Below are 24109 nucleotides of genomic sequence, written 5' to 3'. Positions count from 1 at the left end.
GCTTCTTTGGCATGGTGAACCCAGATGACAGAGTAGAGATTGATGAGACCGGAGACAGAACGTGACGATGAACAGTTTACTTCACAAAGGTACATACACGACTAACACACACAGGTAACATTTAACAATGATCGCGCCCAGCAGGGCAGGACAGACAAGACTATATACACAGACTAATTGACAAGACACTGATAGACACAGAGGGTAATTTACAAACAATACACAGGTGTGGTAGACAGAAACAATAGAACACAGAGTACACTGGGAAAACAATAACAAATAAACAACCAGACTAAAACATAATTACAAACCACAGACAGGGGAACACAAGACTAACAAAGTGGAGACAACAGACAATAAACACAACAAACACAACTGACAATAAATAACAATGAGTTGGTGTGTGAGCTGATGCCAGATCTGCATCAGCCCACCGGTTGGCAATGTTGACTGAGGGTTATTGATGGGAGGTTGTGAATGAGAATGTCTGAGTCCTGGTCCCACAGGACCAGGACCAGAGGAAGTGTTACACGGTGGTAAGAGGGGGGGGGGGGGGGGGGGGGGGGGTGGGCGGTGGGGGTAATTTGAATGTATAAGAACATACTGTAACAGCTAACAAATATAGTATCTCTAAATAGTAAATACCTTTGTTTAAAAAAGGCAGTTTGTGACACCTAGGACCTGACTGCCAAGGTGTTAAAAATGCAGCCAAACTTTAGATTGGATTTTTTTCTGTTTCTCTGTGAGACTTGAGATTTAACTAGATTCAAATAAGCATAATCTTCTTCAGATATGTTCAGATTTCATTATATGACACATCATTTGAAAGCTTACATTCTGTACTTTCATAATCTGTAAATACCTGAAAAATTACAGAGGGAGACTTGTGCCACAAACTGCTGGGCTCGGTCACAATTTAGACTGCTTAAGAACATTAATAAAATCCTTATGATTTATTATATATATAATAGCATTACAAACAAATGTATTGAGTCTTACTAACTTACCTATTCTGACATTGTTAACCTTTGCTAAGCTTTTTTGTTGCTTTTAAAAAATATATTTTTTTAATTTATTAGCAGTTAACTATGTACTTATGAACACTTGGACTACTGGAACTAAAGTGACAACCATGTCTTATTAAGGTTAATAAATAATTTATTTTGCACTTATTAACAGTTAACTATGTTTTACACAGCTCCCCCATCTGGAATGAGCACTACATGTTGAATACAAAATTACATATAAATACAATGTGAAGCACACAAACACACGTTTGAACAGCTCTTTAACACTTTGAGTGCCACTCACGAGATTTCTCGGGTTTTTTATAGGTGGTTGCTAGCCACTCACGAGATTTCTCGGATTTTTTTTTTTTTTTAGCGATCTGAAAAATTATTGCATCACCCGAGCCTACCCGAGTATAGCCGAGCGGCGCCGGCGATCACTGTGGAAAAAAGCGCCCCCTGTCGTCTCCCAGATGACATAAGTGATTTTGGAATGGACTCAAAAAAAATCCGGTACTCCACATTTTCCAGTTCACTGATCCAGCCGGGGGGTTACCACAGTTCATTCTGGAACCTCAGATCCCCGTTGATCATGGAGATCTACAGTATCGCGTTGGATCCATACACGTATCGATTTTTTCGAATGGTGATCAGGAATTGGAATATACCAGTTGGATACCATCTGATGTCAGGTAAGGACTCTATATTATCAGTGTTAGGATAATCAGAGTAAGTTTGATGAAGTTATAAGCTGTTTTGTGAAATGTCTTCTTTCGGTTTCACTGTAAAAGTCTGTGAGGAAATCAACGGAGCGATTATCCGTGCGTTGCCGTAATGTGCTTGCGTGCACGTATAATATTGATCATCTAGCGTTTATTTGAAAACGATTCATAAAAAGGCCGACGAATATCAACGTTGTGGAATATTCCACTAAAAGACGATTTTCATAGAATGCTCCAGAATGAGCTGTTTTTTATATCAAAACGGGGGCTTTTCTAACTGTGAGGTTTTGTCCGCTGCCCACCCACTCGCTCCGTTCCTTTAAGGTATTTTGTTAATTAATTGCATTCCACGCCTCACGCTTCTTTCCTGTAAGATGCCGTTTGATTGGTGCTCTCCCAACCACACGCTTCTGGAGCAATGATCAATTTCATCCCGCAGCTGTCACAGCTTGTCATTAAGCGCCCCGTGGCTTTAAATACCCTGATCTCCCTAATATCAATGTTGGATCGTTTTGAATATTCCCTGCATCTGCCTTTCTTTCCCGTTCGCTGTCTGTTGCTCTCCAGGACTCTCGTGAAGTATCCCTTGGAGAACCTGATTCCCCGTACGAAGCTACGCCTCGTTTAACTGCCCGCTTTACGCGTTGCGCTTTGGTGAGTTTTTGAAACAGTCTTTTTGGATCACCAGTTTTTTGTGTGTTTGTGAAACACCGAAGAGATCCCGTTTTTGTTATACTGTTCTCACCTATTTTTTGTTGTTGGATTTACTCTTTGGATTACCGTATTGTTTTTTCTCTGGACTCTGCTAACTGTGTATCACACCGAAGATCAAGTCACTTGGATATTAATTTGGATCAGTCACCTCTCTGTTATCTGTTGTGCGCTGAGCTAACTGGGATTCTCTCTACCTCCGTGTTCCATCTGGAGTGTATGCTGGGGGGATCTGCAGAGCGGCTCAGACGTCACAAGCAAATTCCTCACCAACACCGTCTGGGAGAATCTGCAGAGCCGCAAGACATTCTTCACATGCCAGATTCCCTGTTTGTTCTGTTTTCCACCTAATTCAATCTTGTGACTCTGAGAATAAACACGCCCTTGTTTTTGGCTAACTCTGAAAACAACTCTCTCTGTGCCGTTGCGTTTGGGGTCGGTTACAAACCTTAACACTAACTGCTCTGAAACGGAAACGACGCGATAAAAAAACAATCTGCCTTGACAGCACTGACTGGAAAATAGTCTTTGATAATGCGATGGGCAGATTAGACACATAGCCATAATTTAAAACATAGATTAGGCGATATTAACGTTAACATTGGCGCCGATGGTGGCATTCAGCCGGTAAAACGGAAAAGCAGGCGTGGCGCTCAAAGTGTTAAAAAACATTTGATTTATACTTTTTAGTTTCCATCACTATATTGTAAAAAATATTCTGAAAACATTATATAAAACATCACTAATCACATCACTCAGAAGTAGCTTCTATCCCCAGGCCATCAGGCTGCTAAACGAACAATGAATGAACACTACACAACAACAACCACCAAACACACATAGCACACACATCCACACGCACACACTCACTTTAAACAAACACACTGTAGCACCCACTACACACACTTTATAGCACACACCCACTTTAAACAAACACACTGTAGCACCCACTCCCCACACTTTATATTTATGGATGAAGGATTGCACTACAACTCGTACACCTTACTGTAAATTGTACCAAAAATTGTACCTCATCCCATTTCTGCTTTGCACTAGATAGTACTGTACATTAGTACACTGCATAGTTGTGTATTGTATATTATATGGTAACTCAGAACATTGTACATATGTCTATACCGAACAACTGTGACCTCATTTTCTTCTTCTAAATTCATGCTATATTATGTTATTATGTTATTTGATACTATCTTGTTTAGCACAGTCTCTGGAGCGTAACAGTAAGAAGCATTTTGTATGAAAGTATTCTGTACTTCTGTATGACAACTATTAAAGAACTTGAACTTGAACTTGAACATCACATCAACAAAAAAGAAATAGTGCAATTGTAACATATTCCATTTATTTGCATTGTGTTGATGTGATTAGTGATGTTTTATAATGTTTTCAATATTTTTTACAATATACAATTTAGTGATGAAAAGAATAACCCCCCCCCCCCCCCCCCCCCATGCTGACATGCTCCTCCCTGTTGATGTTGAGCACCACACACAGCATTCTGGTGTAGCACCCATCCAGGGACTTCTGCAGGGTGGGCTTCAGGGTCCAGCATTCACTGCCATATAGGAGAACAGACTCCATTGTTGCATAAAAGAAGATGACCTTAACTCTTTCAGTGCCACTCACGAGATTTCTCGTGTTTTTTTATAGGTGGTTGCTAGCCACTCACGAGATTTCTCGGAATTTTTTTTTTTATTTTTTTTTTGCGATCTGAAAAATTATTGCATCACCCGAGCCTACCCGAGTATTGCCGAGCTGCGCCGGTGATCACTGTGGAAAAAAGCGCCCCCTGTCGTCTCCCAGATGACATAAGTGATTTTGGAATGGACTCAATGAAAATGAATGGGGAAAAAAATCCGGTACTCCACATTTTCCAGTTCACTGATCCAGCCGGGGTTACTAGAGTTCATTCTGGAGCCTCAGATCTCCGCGGATCATGGAGAACCACTGTGTCGCGTTGGATCCATACACGTATCGATTTTTTCGAATGGTGATCAGGAATTGGAATATACCAGTTGGATACCATCTGATGTCAGGTAAGGACTCTATGTTATCAGTGGTAGGATAATCAGAGTAATTTTGATGAAGTTATAAGCTGTTTTGTGAAATCTCTTCTTTCGTTTTCACTGTAAAAGTCCGAGAGGAAATCAACAAGGCGATTGTCCGCGCGCGGCCGTAATGTGCGTCCGTGCACGTATAATATTAATCATCTAGCGTTTATTTGAAAACGATTCATAAAAAGGCCGACGAATATCAACGTTGTGGAATATTCCACTAAAAGACGATTTTCATAGAATGCTCCAGAATGAGTTGTTTTTTATATCAAAACGGGGGCTTTTCTAACTGCTCTGAAACGGCAACGACGCGATAAAAAAACAATCTGCCTTCACAGCACTGTCTGGAACATAGTCTTTGATAAAGCGATGGGCAGATTAGACACATAGCCATAATTTAAAACATAGATTAGGCGATATTAACGTTAACATTGGCGCGGATGGTGGCATTCAAGCGGTAAAATGGAAAACCAGGCATGGCATTTAAAGAGTTAATAAGGCATTGTTCTTGCTTTACATCCAATAGCTGCAAAAAGCATAGTTAACTGTTAATAAGTGCAGAATAACGGCTTTATTAACCTTAATGAGACATGGTTCTGTTACGTCTGGTACTCTAGCGAGTGCCAGCACTTTAACTAGTGTTCTAACTATTGCGACAGTGTCGTGTTATTCTGTTGAGTTTCACGTTACGGCATATGGCCATACGTGACGTTGACGTTGATGTTCTGGTGTACGTTAGAATGCATGTGTCTTGAGTTCAGTAAACACCGACATGCTGAAACTACGTGTTGTCTGATTCTTCCAACATAACATTGGCGACGAGAGATGGCTGAATTATCTATCCCACCCCCTCCACCCTTCCTACCGCTGCCCGGTGAGCCGCCCGTCCCGTGGGCGCGTTGGATTTCCTCGTTCGAGACGTATATCCTGGCTACCGGTTTGGACTTGTCCGCGGTGAGAAAACGTGCATTACTACAGCACTGTTTAGGCGTGGAGGGACAGCGTGTGTGTGAAACGCTCGGCACATTAGACAGTGACACATATACGTCGGTGGTGGCGCTCCTAAAGGGACATTTCGCCACTCCACAGACTGCACTCCTCCGTCGAGTTGTGTTCCGACGGAGACATCAACGTACTGGCGAGTCAATAACGCAGTACGTCGCGGACCTACGGGGCTTGGCTAGCTCATGCAAATTCGGGGCATTACAGGATGAAATGGTGAGAGACCAACTCATATTGAACACTGACAGTGATAAAATCAGGGAAAGACTACTGTTGGAAAATGATGAGCTGACATTAGCAGTAGCTATTAGACTAGCAGTGCAGGTGGAATCTGCTATGAACTGTGCAGCTAGTTTGTCTACCTCCCCCCGCCCCAACACACACATACCAGTAGAGGCTGCGAGCACGCTCAGCTCAAGGGTGTCCCTCCTCAATGTGAGTGCAGACGACGGCGGGGACAATATACTGCTAGCCTCCCAGTCACGTGACCGCTCACGCCAGCCGTGCGGGAATTGTGGCTCCCTTTCACACAACTCCAGAGCACAGACCTGCCCTGCCCGTGGCAAAGCCTGCTCCAACTGCGGGAGGCTAAACCACTTCCACAAGGTCTGCAGGTCAGCCCCAGCTAGCGCTTCCAAGCCACCGACCACTATCATCCATAATGTCAGCTCAGGACGAGTGCCATTCAAAACATGTTCATTGGTGGTTGGTGACATCACACTGCCCCTCCTCCTCGACACTGGAGCCACAGTGTCTCTATTGAATTGGGCGACATACTCTCAATTCTTCTCCCACAAACCACTGGGCCCGCCTACCACCACCCTGCGAGGCTACGCCGACTCCAAGATTGACATCGTTGGCTCCCTCCAGCTGCCGGTGAGGTACGGAGAAAGGACACTGCCTGCCTTCAATTTCAACATCGCACGCCGAGGGACCAACCTCCTCGGCCTCGACCTCTTCAGTGGCCTCGGTTTCTCTCTGCTGGACACCACAGGCTCAGAGATCCACACCGTCACCGCTGTCTCCTGGCAGCAACAGTGGCCGGCACTGTTCAACGGCGTGGGCTGCCTCCAGGGTTTCGCTCACCAGCCCCTGCTAGACCAAAAAGTGACTCCGGTCATCCAGCCCCTTCGCCGCTCCCCCCTGGCTCTCCGTGAGGGCATCGCCACCGAGTTACAGAAGATGCTGGACAACGACATCATCGAACAGGTGAACGCGTCACCCTGGATCTCCAACTTGGTGGTAGCAAAGAAGAAGACAGGGGACCTGCGACTCTGCGTGGACATGAGAGTGGTAAACAAGGCCATCGTCCCTGACAAATACCCCTGCCAACCACAGAGGAGCTCACCGCCCAGTTCCACGGGTCCAAGGTGTTCTCTAAGCTGGACCTTCGTCAGGGGTACCTCCAGGTGCCACTACACCCAGAGAGCCGCAACCTCACCGCGTTCATCACCCACAGGGGGGTCTTCCGTTACAAACGCATGGCTTTTGGCTTAAGCTCCGCCCCCAGCTGCTTCCAAAAGATCATGGCCTCCGTCTTCGCCGGGATCCCCGGGGTGGCCATCTACCTCGATGACATCGTGGTGCACGGGGCCAACGCCGAGAGTCACGACGCGAGCCTCCACAGTGTCTTAAGTGCGATGGCGAAGCACCACCTCACACTCAACGGCGAGAAGTGTGTCTTTGCCACCACGACCATTGACTTTGTTGGGTTCCGCCTCTCGGCTGACGGCATGTACCCGCTCCAGTCAAACACAGAGGCCATACACAGTGTCCCAGAGCCCACCTCAGCGGCCCAGGTGGCCTCTTTCCTGGGCATGACGGCGTACTACCTCCGCTTCCTGCCACACTACTCCGACACAACTGCACCGCTGCGGAAGCTGTTGAAGCAGGACGAGCCCTGGCTCTGGACGCCTGCCTGCTCGAAGGCTGTGCGCCTCCTCAAGTCCCAGCTCACCTCATCACCAGTCCTGGCGTTTTTCGACCTAGACAGCACCACCCTCGTCACGTGTGACGCCTCCGCCGCAGCCGTGGGCGCGGTACTGTCACAGCTGCACGGGGGTGTGGAGAGGCCGGTCGCTTTCACTTCACGGGCCCTTAGCCCCACAGAACAGAGGTACTCAGTGGGGGAGCGAGAGGCCCTGGCCTGCATCTGGGCATGTGAGCGCTGGCATATGTACCTCTACGGCCGCTCATTCACGCTTAGGACGGACCACCAGGCTCTCACTACCCTCCTCGCCACGTCAGGCACTGGCCACAAACCGCTCCGCCTCCACCGCTGGGCTGACCGCCTGCAGCAGTACAACTTCGGTTTGCAATTCACGCCGGGCCGGGACAACGTAGTAGCTGACCTACTGTCACGCGCCATCCCCAGTTCCCCCACGGCCCCGCCCTCGACTCCCGATCGGGATCAGGCTGAGCATGACCTGGTCCAGCTCCTCCACACTCCCCTCCAAGAGACAGTGTCGCTGCAGGAGCTCCAGGACGCCTCGTCTGCTGACCCTGTCCTCTCTGCGCTCTCAACCTACATCAGGCAGGGTTGGCCGGCGAGGACACCTGACGAGCTGCTTCCCTATAGCAGACTCCGGGACGAGTTGTCATGCTGGAACGACTCCTGCGTCGCTCGTGGGCTCTGTACTGTGGTCCCGAGTGTCCTTCGGGCGCGTGTCCTTGCTATGGCGCACGAGGGCCACTTGGGCATAGTCAGGCTCAAACAGCGGTGTCGTGACTTGGTGTGGTGGCCAGGCATCGACAGGGAAATCGAGACCCTGGTCAAGGACTGTACTGCCTGTCTTCTGAGCGGGAAGACCAGGGCCCCAGCCCCGCCCCCACCCATGCAGCCATTGGACTGGCCGTCCCAACCCTGGGAGCACCTGCAGCTCGACGTCTGTGGTGAACTGCACGGGGTACCGCATCACCAGCGTTTCCTCGTTGTGATCTACGACCTCCACTCCAAGTGGCCTGAGGTGGCGCCCGTGGGCTCGGTCACAGCCGGGGTGCTGATTGAGATTCTCGAGTCCCTGTTCACACGCTGGGGCCTGCCCAAGAGGATCACGACAGACAATGGGCCCCAAATGATCTCCCACGAACTGGCCTCCTACCTGGGGGGTAAGGGGATACGTCATATCCGCACGTCGTTCTACAACCCGGCTGCGAACGGGGGGGTGGAACGGCTGAACCAATCCCTGAAGAATGGCATCAGGGCCCACCTGGCACAAGGGTGCACATTCATCAACGGTCTCCAACAGACGCTCCTGCACTACAGGGCCACTCAACACGCCACCACAGGCGTCTCCCCAGCCTCCCTCATGCTAGGGCGTGAGTTTCAGCTGCCCCTGGACAGGCTGCGCCCTACTCCGGCTCAGGCTCCAGCCCACCCGCTTCAAGCCACAGTCAACGCACGCCAGCGCCGGATGAAGGACCGTTTCGACAGGACCCGACATGCGAGACCACCTACCATCGCCGTCTCAGACTGGGTCAGGATTCGGCGACCCCACCGGGACAACAAGCTCCGGTCATTCTGGTCTGACCCGGTCCAGGTCAGACAGCAGCTTGGCCCGGCCTCATTCAGGCTGGCTGATGGGACGCGTTGGCATGCTGGCCGACTGCGCAGGGTGCAGGCTCCCGCTGCCCCGGGACAGGGTGTGCCCGCGGCTGTAGCTCTGCAGGACAGACGATTCAATGACGTTGCAGCCCCAGCACCCGCGGCTATAGCTCTGCAGGACAGACAATTTGATGATGTTGCAGCCCCAGCACCCGCGGCTCAGCCTGAGGCTGCGGGACCTCCGCCGTTGGCTGTTGCAGTGCCCGGGCCCCGCCCACTCCGAGCGCGCAACAGGCCTGCACACCTGAATGACTTTGAGACTGAGTATCACTCCTAGGTTGAGTGAAGGGGGGGGAAATGTTACGTCTGGTACTCTAGCGAGTGCCAGCACTTTAACTAGTGTTCTAACTATTGCGACAGTGTCGTGTTATTCTGTTGAGTTTCACGTTACGGCATATGGCCATACGTGACGTTGACGTTGATGTTCTGGTGTACGTTAGAATGCATGTGTCTTGAGTTCAGTAAACACCGACATGCTGAAACTACGTGTTGTCTGATTCTTCCAACATAACAGGTTCTCTCTTTAGATGATGTTTATTTGTATATGTAGTGATCATGGTGTTTATTTGCGTGTTGGCGTGTTCCCATTTTGAGCCTTATCTCTGCTGTGTCATGATAGTGCACCGTGTCAAGGGTCCGAGGAGGCAAATTCACGTCCGTCAGTGAGTGATTTAACACTCCTAACAAAAGTTTATCCACTCTGCTGAAAATGCCTTCTACATTAATTTCCCCTCTATTTCCCACTAATCTGCTCTGAAGGCTCTTCAACCAGGAAATGTCCAAGTGAAGTTCAGACTGTATGGAGATTAATCTATCCATGACTTTTCAGACACGGCTGCATGACTTTGCATTGAAGCAGAGGGTATTAATTGGGTCAAAACGCCAGCTGAATCTCCAGATCTGAACCCCATTGAAATTGTTTGGCACATGCTGAAGGATTTCATTCGGAGAGAGGCGAAACCGCGCACCAAGGATGCTTTGATGGATGCCAGCTACTTTTTTTGGGCGAATAAACTCACCATAGAAACGTGCAACAACCTCATAACTGGTTTGACAAAGGTTTTGCCATTAATTATAGAAAATAATGGAGGTCAAAGCGGAAAATAGAATAATGAAAGAAGAAAGGGGGACCCTGATGTAAACAAGACAAACGTCTTTCTCTGGTCTGCATCCCCTTAACAATTGTGTGTATTGAGCCGTACTGTATTGTACCCAGTGTGCGATCCATAGCAAGATCTTTGGGTGAGCCCGCGTCGGGGGGGGGGGGTGCGCGGCGCGCGGCGCGCCTCTCAGCGAGGAGTGCTCAGGACAACTCACTTACCGTCCGGCCGTCTGGACGGGGCTTCCACAGCACATTCCATGATAAAAAAAGGTATCTATTTAGTTAGATAGAGATGATTATCTCTCAGACTCCTGACTTACTAACAATATGAAATACTCCTGGTCCCAAGCATTATTTTCTCGACTGACGAGTCACTGAGCTTGCTTCGACCACTAGGAAACGCGCCCATATTTCATATCATATTTGAAGACCCTAATAGGCTACATTTATTTGCTTGCTGCATTTACATTGGCTGCGACGAATCGATACATTGGCTGCCTGCAGTGACGCTGACGCCCACCACAGTCACCACTGTGAGTGACGTGAATCTCAAAACAATGATTTATATTTAACTAATAATAGTCCCCACGGCCACCGGAGCAGCACCAGCCGCAGGTGTAATTGCGCGGCGCGCCTGTAGATGATCCGATTCCCGCCTCCTGCTGCTCTGTCAGCTTCACTGTCAGTGAATAATATATAATAGTAATTTAGAGACCCCCCAAAAAATCGCAAATCAAGTTTGCAGGGGAGCTGATGTCTGATCTAGGGGAGCTATAGCTCCCCGGGCTCCCCTCCTGGATCGCACCCTGATTGTACCCATTCTGCAATCTGTTAAATAAAATGTTCATTCATTCATTCATTCATCACTATTTTATTTCGCTGTAAAAAAAAAGTTGTATATTCTATTCTACTATTTTATTGCACTGCACTATTTTACTCTGTCTATTTTATCTTACTATTTTTATTATAGTCTATTTAAAACTGAATCAAACCATAAACAAGGTGGCCTGTTGGGACGTCCCTCTGACTGTCTACCGGGGGAAGACAGAGGGAGTTGTTATTGAGATATGAAATGAGGAACAAACAAATAAGACAAATGTCTCAACACTTGAGGAAGCCTAAAGTTCAATACACAGTATATCCCCGCAATGGCCCCTCTGGTGCCTGTTTGTTAATTCAAGAAAATACATGAAGGTACTGTATTTGAATCAGCTAGTTGACCAAAAGAGCTATGCAAGGCTAAATAATAACGTTTAGATAATAAAAAGTGTGTTTTTTTTCAAGTCAGGTCAAGTCAGCTTTATTTGAACTCTGCAGAGGAAGGATGGCAAAATGTTAGGTGTTAATATGATCAACTAGTCTGACTACAGCCCAGACACTAGGCTATAGGATTATATTCACTCATGGGAAATGGGTAATTATGTATGCAATCTGACTATAACAGGCTAATATATGAAGACACTTTATTGAGTATATTGTATTGTGTGAGATGGCTGAATAAACTACTACTAAAGAAACCTTCCGAGCATGGCAGTTCCAGATTTTTTACAATATTTTAAGGCTTTCACATTAAGACCATTGAAAATATGGTTTGATCCCCAGGCTTTGGTATCTTGGAGAGAATTGGAAGAAAACATAGTAGCCCCACAGAGACTGAAAGACATAGCACACACTAAACTTTCAATCAAGCATTGTGAGCGGGAATTCGGCCCCATAATAACCCATGCAATCAGAACATGGCGGGAAACACAAAGGAAATATCCTAACCCTCAAAAATGGCATAATCACACTCCCATATTCAATAACAATGCACTCTTAATGGGAAAACGCCCTATAAGATTCCCTATATGGGAAGAGCAAGGCATACACTCATTAGGGGATATTTTTAATAACCAGGGCTTATGTAGTTATGGTGAAATATGCACAAAGTTTAACCTCACCGAGTCCACATGGCTTTTTTACATACAGTTACGACTATGTCTGAGGTCTCACGGTGTTCCATTACTCATACCAATTGAACACCACAGATACCACAAATTTTTCTATGAAAGAGAAACATTGGGAGGTTTTGTATCAGGTTTTTATTATCAATTACTAACGTCCTCGTATGAAACTGGGGGACCCTGATGGAAACAAGACAAACGTCTTTCTCAGGTCTGCATCCCCTTAACAATTGTATGTATTGAGCCGTACTGTATTGTACCCATTCTGCAATCTGTTAAATAAAGTTTTCATTCATTCATTCATTCAAACCCTTCAACTAGACACTGTCTGGAGGAGGGATATACCAGACCTGGAAAATGACTTTGATTGGCAAGGAGCCTGGGCAAATGTCCGACTTACATCAAGGAACCCGGATCATCAACAAATCAATCGGAACTATATTCACAGGACATACTTGACTCCTATAAGACTGTGCAGAATGGGGCTTAAACAAGACTCCAAATGCTCCCAATGTACAAATGGGGACGAAGGAACATTTATGCACATGTATTGGGACTGCCCACCAGTTAAGGCATTCTGGAAAGATGTGTCCCAACAATTATCAAAACTCGTATCTTGGAATATACCTGTACACCCCTCGGTATTACTATTAAATGATGTTTTTGAGTTTGCAGTGAATCCACAGCTAAAGAGATTGGTTTTATCGGGTATCACAGTGGCTAAAAAGCTGATCGCATCACGCTGGTTTCAACCGGAAAAAATGTGCCGGAAAGTTTGGTTTCTTACATATCTCGATGTGATATATCAAGAAATATCTACAGCAAGAATTCTGGGTCTCAATGAATCCAAAATGTCAATGTGGGTAGAAGTGGTGGAGAGAATAAAAGCTAGCTTATAATGGTAGTGTCTGGTTAGGAGTGAGGGATAATGGAGGTACTATCCAAGGGGGGGGTCCGGGAGGGGGGGGTTCGAGCTGGAGCATATGTGTGTAGGGTTTTAGAAAATAGGTATTAGGGGTATATTCTATACTAACATTTATATAATTGTAATTTCGCTGGATATACACTGTATACGGTTAAAATGTTATTATAGACTATTTTTGTTTTATCTTGTTTCTGTACTTGCATGTAATTTTAACCACCTTGACTGAAAGTTTCATTATGCATTATGTGTTGAGTACTGACTTTTAATAATTTTTGTTTTGCAATAATAAAAAAAATAAAAATAAAAATAAAAAAAACCTTCCGCTATTGTCATCGTGTGGACATTCAATTCTTTCTGCTAGACACTAAGAGTGACAGGCAGAACAGAAACATTACAGGAACGGGATGGTCGGGGAAAGTCTTTCCCTCAGTCTTTGGCCCAGCTGCTTTGCCTTTGGGAAAATGCCACCCAGACCCTTGAGTTGTAGTTTGGGGTGAAACCATCACGCCTGCAAAAATAAAATAAATTGTAAATGTTTGCACATTCTATTGGCAAGGCTTGTAAAATAAACAAGCAATAAACAACAAAAAGACAGTGTTTTGTTTACGTGAAATGGAGTTTGTATCACTGTTCATTATTGTGTTCACCATTGCAATGATTGTAGCCTATGTAGTGGCTGAGCACCTCTGATGGATGCTACTGAAATCAAATTAAATCAATCCATTGATTGTGTTAAAACTGAAGTGAGGCTGACGACACAAGGTTGATTGCATTGACTTTAAAGCTTGGCGTTCAGAACGAGGGGGGACATGAGATTATAATAAGTCCCTGCAACATATGTTTGCATTATTAAACCATGAAGATGCTTTAAAAAATAATTAAATGATAATGTTACGCCAGTGTTGAAAAGCCTTGAGATCGCATTCAAGTTTCGAGGGACCATAACGTTAACTTGTTAACTTGACAGCAATGTGGATATGCTTCATTTGAGCAGTTGCTACTGTAACGTTACCTTAGTTGATTGTCGTTCTGACATAACTGCAGTAAACAAACTAACGTTAAACCTAAGTTAACTTACCAGTAAATTCAGTATAGACAACAGACAAAATCCACAGGACAGCATGAACTTCACAATAATCCACGATCCGAAGAGCCGCCCTACTCTGCCTCTGAAGGACCACAATGGAAACAAGCCGATGGCTTTATTGTGTTTTATGAAATCCTATTGGTAAATGGAGAAATGTATACCTGTTCCATATTGTGATCAAATGTATATGTGTGATTTCATTCTAAACCAATAAACTTCAATCAATCAATCAATCACACACACACACACACACACACACACACACACACACACACACACACACACACACACACACACACACACACACACACACACACACACACATAGAACGATAGTTCCCTCTCTCCACCGTGTAACTCGACTCCCCCTACTGGTTGAACCAGGCAGTGCTGCGTCACCTCCCGTCAACTCGCCTCACATAGCGTCACCAAGCTTGGTGCCGGCGGGAGAGGCTCGGTTTTCCAGTGCTCCATGCCTCCATCTGTAGTGGTTAAGAGTCAGACACACTTAGTGGTTAAGAGTCAGACACACTGAGTGGTTCTATATCGTATTAGCTTCCGCTCAGCATCAACTGCACATATCTCACTCCAGTGACGTGCACTGAATAAAAACTTCACAAATGTACCTTTACATACCAACATCCGTCTGGCCACACCCCCATCTGCTACCTACATAAGCAGGGGTGGGGCCACACACTCATCTCCTTTTCAAATTTCACCCCAAGAGAGTGCCTTTATACCAATCACTTGACTTGGGAAAGAAAGTATTTAGCTGAAGAAAGGAAAACAGAAGAACAAGGAGATACGTTGACGTTATATGTAAAAAAATTTAAATGTAAATGTTATATCTTTATTTTCTCTCTCACTATTTTCGAGAAAATACGGCGATAATGTCTTCGTCACTGGGGTGTCTGGAAGATGAAGATCTGGTTTAAACCCGGGGTTCTCTGGACGAGCGGATGCTTCTCTGTCCCTTGAAGGCCCCATCTTTCAAATGAATGTGAGAGTACACCCTTAACACGACGAAATGTGGGTCTGGATCTTCTTTATCGGTAGTTCCATGCTCAAGTCGGCTGCAGCCCGTATGGGAATTGTGCGGACTCCGCTGTTATGTCTGTTAAATCACTGTTGAAAACTGTGTTGACATTTCTTTTTCTCTTCTCTCTTAGGATGAGGAGGGATTCAGGCGGCGGCCTGTCTGAAGTGTGGCTTGTTATGTCGTTGTGTACAGTTCAGGTGATAGCTGCTTAGCTTGCGTGCTAGTGTGTGGCCTACTGTTAGCCAGTCAGCTGTTAGCTGCGGCGCTAGCCCGTTGTGTCACTAGGCTAGGAAACGTTAGCTTGTTGCTATCAGTCGGGAGCGGCTGTTAGCTTAATTCTGGCGCAGCGGACATTACCCTCGTCACCAACGCAGGAGACACCGGGTTCGACTTCGGCTGTCCCGTTAACCAGTGTTGCAGTCCTCTCGGCCTGCGCTCAGGGTGGAGGTAGGAGTCCTTCCGGACTTTAACACTTCTTCTTTCCTTCCCTTCTAAATGTTTTGTAATACCGATGTTTTCCAAAACGTGTGTTGCTGCAATACATTGAGGATACGACGCGTGTTGTGTGTGAATTGCCTTGTCGCTGGTATAGCTTCTCTCTACCTAGGAAATTGGCGTTGTTTTTTACGTGTGTAAAAATGAACTGGTTTAGTTGTGATGAGAACATGTGTGTTCATGTAACGTTAGTAAGGTGGTTGAACTCACAACTAAGTGGGTTAATTAACCTATGAAGCTATGCTTAGTGACATGTGATTGAGGAATACATTCTTCTCTCAGCTTGTGATGACAATGAACAGCGTGTTCACATGTTAACAGGGGTACCTGTTCAACCTGGTCGTATCAAGGGTAAGGTAGGAGCGGTTTTTCCCTGGGGCTTCCCCCCCTCCTCTCAGACATGTTTTGTTTACAATATATTGTGTCACTGTGTTTGTGGGGATACGATGTAACCCTCATCTTAAACTGCTGGGGTTGTGCTTCTGCTTGAGAAACGATTTTTTCCTAGGGAAAAGGTTGTTTGGTCACTGTCATGTGTGCTTAGCAAGGCCTGTGGCCAATACGTAATCGAGGACTTATGTCTCTCTCGTTATGAAAAACGGCGTTCCTCTGTAGTAAGAGTGTACTTTTGCCATTTTTTTTTGTGATGAAGGGTTGTGTGTGTCGTTGAGATCTACAACTGGGTTATGTTTTGGCCCACAGAAGCACATGTGTAAGTCTGGTACCGGGGCTCTTAAAGGGGCCCTCTCTGTTCTGTGTTTTTTCCTTAGTAAAACTCAGATAGCAGGTTTGCACATGAGCTATGTGAAGCTGTTAAATGCTTCATGTAGCATGCTATGACTGGTGTCATGGCTCTACTTTGTCATTACATCGTATCAGGGGTGAGGGGTCTGTAAGGGAAAATTATTTATGATATCACATTTATAATGTACATGATTCACAATTAGATGTATTTTATTTCAGAGCATAAACTCACTGTATCTGTCCCAAAAACTAGTGCAAAGGTTCGCTTATGCAAACAGGCCATTGTTTGCATAAGCTAACTGCCCCCAACTCGTACACTGCTGACTACCCCCCACCTTCGTGTTATCATGTCCCCAAAGCCATTTCTATAACCCTGTCTGCCCCTCCTCAAAATCACACCACTATTATCCCTGCCTTTGTCATCATGACCTCAAGATGACGTGACACACTTGTACCCCCCTGTATTGACCCTTGTCTAAACATTACACCACTGCCTTTTCCTGAATGGGACTTCCTTAACATGCATGTATTGGATTGGATGATACCGCTATCATCTATGTGATTGGATGAAACACTATCATATCATCCTTGCCCATTTTCACTCTATATAAACTGTATTAAAATGTTCATTCATTTGTCCAACTCAGGGTAGAGAATTTTGTGTGCTCTGCCTTGACTTGTCACCATTTGTATTCTGCAGAATATAATAATAAATCACTTTAGACTGTGAAGACTCTGTATCCTGAAGCCATATTTATTTCATGCATTACCAAGGGTTTAAGACGACTTTCAATTCCCACAACAGGTCGTAAAGGGGTGAACTGGTAAACCCTTCCTCCCCCTTTTTCCGTTTGGGCAGGGGTTAAAACCCCCTTCCTTCAAGGTTCCTGTCACGTTGCTGTTCGGCACGTTACAGGGTAAGAGGGGGGGGGGGGGGGGGGGGAGGGAGTTTCCTGGTCCCACGCCCTGGAAGATTGGGCGTGTGCACAGCGGAAATTCCCCCTCCATAGAGTACGTCACTGGGCGCGTTTCTATTGGTAAGACTTCCGTGAGTTGGTCAGGTTCCATGTTATGGTTCTGTTTCAGGGAGTTTTCAGAGCCTCCTCCTCACAGAGCTCTTCTTCAGGCAGAAGAAGAGAGTTCAGACCCTCCCTCCCAGTGAGGGAGCCTCCTCAGAGTTTCAGAGCCTCCTCCTCAGATTGTCAAGGTGAGTAGAACTTCGAAAAGGAGTTCTGCTCTGTTGTATGTGATTGAGCTTGGTGGGTGATGCAACGCAGTAGAGATGTGGTTCTTCTGCGCTGCTCCCTACTGGTAGTGTGTGTATTGGGTCAGAGCCTCCTCCTCTGGTGTTCGGAGTCTTCTCCTCTGGGAGTTCAGAGCTCCTCCATGGAGAGTCCTAACCCAATTGTTACATAGCTCAATGCTGCAATATGTCTTTTCAATCTATACAGCTCACGTGGGAAGTCTCTCTGGGGGTTCCCCGTCCTCTCCTTTTTGGAGTAGGTGGACGGGGTATTGTTTAGGGTTTCCCTGACTCCTCGCCTTACAGGTCTGTTGAGTCATGGGTTTCCCCCTGTCATAGGGGTACGTCGCTCACCGTCCCCTCTTATGAAGTGTGGTTGACGGGTGGTGTTTTCCATCAGCCGCGTCGCATGGGACCCATGTCCGTATTATTTTAAATTTTTTTCTGAAAAAAATTTAAATTTAAAAATTGGCTTCTTGTCGTTCCCCAGGCGGCTTGGAGGAACGGTATCTGGTGTCTTGTTAGACTATCCATTGATGTGTTTTGGGTCTCGACGTGTACATAGTGCTGGCCCTGGGTGTTTCTGATAGGAATCACGCATGAGGCTTGTGTGCCTTGTTTGCTCATCATTAAAACAGCGTTTTTATGGGGCAACTGGGATGGAGTTTGTCTCTTCCGAGCGCCAGTTTACTAGGTTTGTCTCGACAAATTCTCGTTCATATCTGGGGGATGTTAACGGAATAAATAAAAGCATAGGTAGAGGGGTCTCACGCCCTTGGGGTGGGCCACTGAGCGCGGTACGAACGGGACTGTCTGGGTGGCCCTCTCTATAATGTTTTAGATCGACACGTGTACCTACCCCCCCTCCTAGAGTTGGGGATGTCGGCGTGATTAGGGCACGGGACTGATTCTGGTCATTCTGGTCCAGGTCAGTTAACCCGTTGTCCGCCGGGGACGCAGATCTGCTGTTCTGGTACCCTGAGGGACTTGTGCTTTTTTCAGGGGGAAAAATGCCGGGTCTGCCCGGGTGTCACAGGGTTTGATATTATGGAGATGTTCATTCTCCATTATTTTCACCTCCCTCTCTTCTCCCGCTTACACATTGCTGAGAGGGGGCTGTTGAGGTGGTTTTTATAGTACTCCTCTGGCATCCCTGTGTACGTCCCGGTCCGCCGGGCCCGGTCCAAAATCGTTTTCGTCGACCCGTAGGCCTGGGATAACCCCTTTTTGAAAACTGAAACACTTGTACTGCGGTATAGCCAGTGTATACCCGCAGTTGTGTTTTGGAGTTTTTTCCTGAGGGGTTATAGGAACAACCACCGCATGTTGAACCAAGAGGGTGGTTGATTCCTTGGTGTGTTGGAGGGGAGTCAACTCCCGGGTTACCCGGTTGAGTGTGCCCCTGCACGTTCATGACGTCTGCCAATCGTGTCAGCCTTCTCTGCCTCGGCCCCTCTAGAGCGTCTGGGATTTTTTTGGTGGAGGCTTTGACATGGTGCTCAAACAATGCCAGCATACGCCCCTTCTGCCGGTGTGCTGTTTTCAGTTGACCCCTTTGGCGCCTGTCTCGTCCGCAGTGCTCCAGGCTCGGGTCAAGTGCCTGCTGCCTGGATTGAGGGATCGGCCTCTTCTGGAGGTCGTCTCCCCGGTGCGCTGCCTGCTCCCGCTGTAGTGTAGCCTCTTGAGTGCTTCGAGTTACAGCCATGTTGACTGCCTGAGTATGCCAGGGTCAGTGTGTCAGGCGGCGTGCTAGTGGGGGGAAGGGCCTGCTCTTGGATGGGCCCTGTCCGAATACGCTGGCGATGTGGGGGCCGGTGTCACTAGTGACCGCCTGGTGAGGTCTTGATGCTGTGGCACTGCATAACATACACCTGAGAGAGAGTACTGTCATAACATACACCTGAGAGAGAGTACTGTCATAACATACACCTGAGAGAGAGAGAGTACTGTCATAACATACACCTGAGAGAGAGAGAGAGTACTGTCATAACATACACCTGCTGGCTACCTAGATCCACTTCAACCAGCCGAGCGTCGGGAGCTCCAGCAGCTTGTCGATGTGCTAATAGCCTGGAGCCAGCTACCGTTAGCTTGCCGAGGCTATTAGCACACCGACAAGCTGTGTAGCCAGCTACCGTTAGCTTGCCGAGGCTATTAGCACACCGACAAGCTGTGTAGCCAGCTACCGTTAGCTTGCCGAGGCTATTAGCACACCGACAAGCTGTGTAGCCAGCAGGCTGAATGCTCCGCGACGCTGGTTGAACTGGAGCTAGGTAGCCAGCAGGCTGAATGCTCCGCGACGCTGGTTGAAGTGGATCTAGGTAGCCAGCAGGCTGAATGCTCCGTGACGCTGAACTGCCTGGGCCGGTCTGTCTGTCGAAGACCGAGGGAACCGCGTCCGGCTTCAGCTGATTAGTGGTCTTCTGGACAAACATCCCACCCCCAACAACATAATCCGAGGCAATGAAGTGTTCGCTGCAGATCCTCCTTCCCTGTCCAACAGGCTGGTCGCGCCGCCTGAGTGCAGCCAGCCTGAGCCAACGTGCCAACAACACTGTTTTTTTCACTGGTAGTTTGTGGAAATTAACCAACTTTCCTCTCTCTCACATGGTAAAATTTGTTTGAACAGCCAGGAGCAATACAAACAGAACCACCGCGGTCCCGTTGTTTTGTAGGCAACATTTTATTTACTGACTGACCCATTCACTATAGGCAGCTAACCAGCAGTGTATACACCAAACCAGCATCATGACGTCAGCAACAAAATGGCCGCGCCCATAATGATAAATGCTTCAAAAATGCACATAACAAATCGTTTTTTCTTAGAAACTGCTTATTTTTATAACGTGATTTTTTCTGTGGCTTATCTAAATACTAATGTGATGCTATGAATATGTATTTATCGCTATGCTTCATCTCCACTTTAAGTTTTATGGTGGACTAGTTATCCACACATTTGAGCAGCATTGTCTGCTAGCCACTAGAGGGTGCTATTTGATCTTTTGATAATACAGTTGATTCAGACAAAGACACCTCAAAGCACAATAGGTCTATTGATTGATTGATTGATTGATTGATTGAAAACGTTATTAACAGATTGCAGAATACAGTACGCAGACCAGAGAAAGACGTTCGTCTTGTTTACATCAGGGTCCCCCATTTTCAATTCATCATGACATATATGACATACAGATAGACAGTACTGCTACATCTATACATTTATGACATACCAGATTTGCAAATACAGTACTGTTTGTGATACAAAAAGAGTCCAGAAAAGGGAGTATATACATTTGACGTAAAAACTGTACATTGGAGGAGGTTGGGTGGGGGGGGGACACTGTACAACTGTACAAGCAAAACTGTACATTGGAATATTGACAACCATACTAGGTAATTTACTGTACATTGGAGGGGGTTGGGGGGGGACACTGTACAAACAAGCAAAACTGTACATTGGAATATTGACAAAACCATACTAGGTAATTTACTGTACATTGGAGGGGGTTGGGGGGGTGGGACACTGTACAAACAAGCAAAACTGTACATTGGAATATTGACAAAACCATACTAGGTAATTTACTGTACATTGGAGGGGGTTGGGTCAGGGCATGTGAGCCGAGCGCTCGAAAAATCCGCTCTTCGCTCTAGACGTCTGGTTCAGCTCCCATCCGCTCATGTTGGCCCGCCCCCCCCCCCCCCAAGTCGCTCACCGCTCACCTTCATTTACGAATCAAGCGCTCCCCGCGCCACATCGCTCCACAGCATTCTTTTTTTTGGAGCATGATGTAAATTAGCTTGATTTGACCAAACTACAACAGTCTACACCCCCTGGGCCCCTTAACAATTGTTTGTATTGAGCCGTATTGTAATTGTACCCATTCTGCAATGTTAAATAACGTTGTTTATCCATTCACTAGCTCTACTAAGCGATGGTAGCTAGCCTAGCCACAATGCTATGGTCGCTGCCATTCACGTTAGCATGTAAGCTAACGACAACAACAATGGCGGAATATACTTTTGTCTAACAGGATGTGAGTGACGGTTCACCCTTCTCATTGGTTGAAAATGGCCTTCATGTTTGTACATCGCCACCTGTTGCTTTGGCATTGTACTACATGTATATTACATCAGTGTTAAACCACTGTGAGCAGCCAGGAGCGGATTGGAGCGGAGGAGAACTCTCGCTCCGGACGTCGCGCCGACCCATTTTAAAATCCACTCCGTCGCTCACGTCAAAACCGCCCGCTCCGCTCCCCGCGCCGCTCTCATGCCCTGGGGTTTGGACATTTACAGGGGCCAGTTTAGAATTGTAGTCTCCCGTAGGTGCTCTTTGAGAGTGGTTTTGGAAGTGGGTAGTGATTTACATTCCTTTACAGCTGTGGGTAGGGCGTTCCACATTGATGTGGCATAATTGCAAAACGTGTTTAGTCCCTTGTTTGAGCCGAATCTGGGTTTAACATGATTTGTGGAGCTCCCTCTGGTGTTGTGATCGTGGTATTCACTGACCTTTGGGAAGTATTTTGACATGTACATGGGTACCTTAGTGGTGTAGTGTATCTTGTAGACCAGGCCCATTGCAAGTTGCTGTACTCTGTCTTCTACTCTAAGCCATCCTAGGTTGTCAAAGTGGGCAGGGGTGAGGTGGGTTCTAGGAGTAAGGTCAAGCAGTAGTCTGACCAGTTTGTTTTAAGATGTTTGTAATTTTGTTTTTAGCGCCTTTGAGGTGCTTTGGTACCATGAGGTGCAAGCATAGTCGTAGTACCCTTGAATGAGTGCTCCTGCCAGAGTCTTCAGGGTGTTCTTGTTTACCAGAGAGGAGATCCGGTACAAGAATCGAGTTCGTTGGTTGACTTTTTTTTATTACATTGGATGCCATTTTGTCACAGGAAAGATTAGCCTCTAGGATGGAACCCAGGTAGGTAATTTCATCTTTCCTTGTGACAATATTGTCACCCACTGTAACTGAGAAGCCGTCGGTCTTGCTGAGTTTGTTATTTGATCTGAAGAGAATGGACTCTGTTTTACCCAGGTGTAATGATAGTTTGTTATCAGCGAGCCAGGTGCAGATTCTGCCGAGTTCAGAGCTGAGGGTTTTTTCAACCTGTAACTTGTTCTTGTCAGAGACCAGCAGGGCTGAGTCGTCCGCAAACAGGAACAAGTTGCAGTCACAAGCTGACGACATGCATTTGCATAAATTAGGAACAGTAGCGGTCCTAGTATGCTTCCTTGTGGAACACCACAGCTTACTGTGAGGGGGGGGGGGATAGGGTACCGTTTACCTCCACCATCTGTTCCCTCCCCTCAAGGTAGGATTGCATCCAGCACTGATAGACTATCAAAACCAATTGCTTTTAGCTTGTCAATCAGAATGGAGTGATTGACGGTGTCGAAGGCCTTTTGTAGGTCCAGCATGACCATGCCGCAGTATTTGCCCGCGTCCACCTCTTGTTTGATGTGGTCGTTCAAATAGAGAAGGCATGTGTCAGTGGAGTGGGATGTTCTGAAGCCAGATTGGAATTCTTTGTCTTTGAATGTCCATAATGCTACACATGGAATAACCAAGGTTTCTATAGTGACTAACCAGATTAAAAATACTTGACACCTATCTCTTTGAATAGTCTGTGTCTAGGAAATCTGTCATAGGCTACATGTCTGTCTGTCTGTCTGTCTGTCTGTCTGTCTGTCTGTCTGTCTGTCTGTCTGTCTGTCTGTCTGTCTGTCTGTCTGTCTGTCTGTCTGTCTGTCTGTCTGTCTGTCTGTCTGTCTGTCTGTCTGTCTGTCTGTCTGTCTGTCTGTCTGTCTGTCTGTCTGTCTGTCTGTCTGTCTGTCTGTCTGTCTGTCTGTCTGCCTGTCTGTCTGTCTGTCTGTCTGCCTGCCTGCCTGCCTGCCTGCCTGCCTGCCTGCCTGTCTGTCTGTCTGTCTGTCTGTCTGTCTGTCTGTCTGTCTGTCTGTCTGTCTGTCTGTCTGTCTGTCTGCCTGCCTGCCTGCCTGCCTGCCTGCCTGTCTGTCTGTCTGTCTGTCTGTCTGTCTGTCTGTCTGTCTGTCTGTCTGTCTGTCTGTCTGTCTGTCTGTCTGTCTGTCTGTCTGTCTGTCTGTCTGTCTGCCTGCCTGTCTGTCTGTCTGATATGACCTTTAATCCCAATGAGCAAAGCAGTCAGATCTGAAGCACAAAATGGTAATTTATTCAAAACCAATGCTGGTAATAAATGTACATACAGTTGCATAGCATGTCACCTCAGGAGAAGAAGAAAACTGTTACATGTCACTCAACAGATCAAACAGTTGATATTTATATGTCAATAATACAAAATAAATTTTAAAAGCATAGTTAGTGAGTTACAGTAGTCAGTATTATAATGTAAATACCTCTACGGACAGACTTAAAGGTGTGTGAAAATATAGATAATATTG

This window comes from Notolepis coatsorum (genome assembly GCF_963971535.1).
Source record: "Notolepis coatsorum genome assembly, contig: SCAFFOLD_318, whole genome shotgun sequence".
Lineage (NCBI taxonomy): Eukaryota > Metazoa > Chordata > Actinopteri > Aulopiformes > Paralepididae > Notolepis > Notolepis coatsorum.
This window is presented reverse-complemented; position numbering follows the sequence as displayed.